Here is a 735-nt window from a genome sequence, read left to right as displayed (position 1 = left end):
TGCGTGCGCAGGGAGGCCCTTTGCTCAGAGAAGCATCAACCGATTTTCTTTATTTCCACACCTTCTCACAGCTTTGTATATTGGTTATAGTATGGTGAATCATTGAGATGCATAGACATGCTGAACTTTTGTTCTTCTGAATGTTAGTTTAATGTGAGTGTCTGCATCCAGTACCGCATCCTCTAATTTGGTGGATGCACACAGAGAAAATAAATCTCCTTAATTTACTACATAAACACCCTATTAAATAGGACTAGTAACAAACCAGGCGCATGCAGTGGCCGGCGGGCACATGCATCCTGCATGCATGGCCAGTCAGCCAAGCCCATGCGCCATCTCCAATGCAGCAACGCAAAAGAAGAGAGCGGTTCTTGGGAAAAAGCGAGTAGTTAGTGCAGCGGGCCTTATAAACACGAACAGCTCGCTCTCCTGCTTCCGTCTCCCCACCCAATTCCCCCCGCTCCCCAATCTTCCTCACTCGTCCAGAAAACCCCGCTCACCTTCTTCCTCACTCGTACAGAAAACGCCTGCTCCTCTTCTTCCACTCCTACAGAAATCCCCAGCCCTCCTTCTTCCCCACTCACACTGCCACTAGGCTCGTCTCTGGCTACTGTGCTCAAACCCGTGAGCTCTACGCGACGCCCACAAGTAAAATGGAGTCGGCTGGCCATAGCGCCAAGAAGATGAGGCTCCCGCCAGCGGTGACGCCGGTTATAGATCCCGCACCCGGTAGCA

This window comes from Triticum dicoccoides, chromosome 1B, assembly GCF_002162155.2.
Source record: "Triticum dicoccoides isolate Atlit2015 ecotype Zavitan chromosome 1B, WEW_v2.0, whole genome shotgun sequence".
Taxonomy (NCBI): domain Eukaryota; kingdom Viridiplantae; phylum Streptophyta; class Magnoliopsida; order Poales; family Poaceae; genus Triticum; species Triticum dicoccoides.
The sequence above is the reverse complement of the archived record's forward strand: the minus strand, read 5'-3'. Positions refer to the sequence as shown.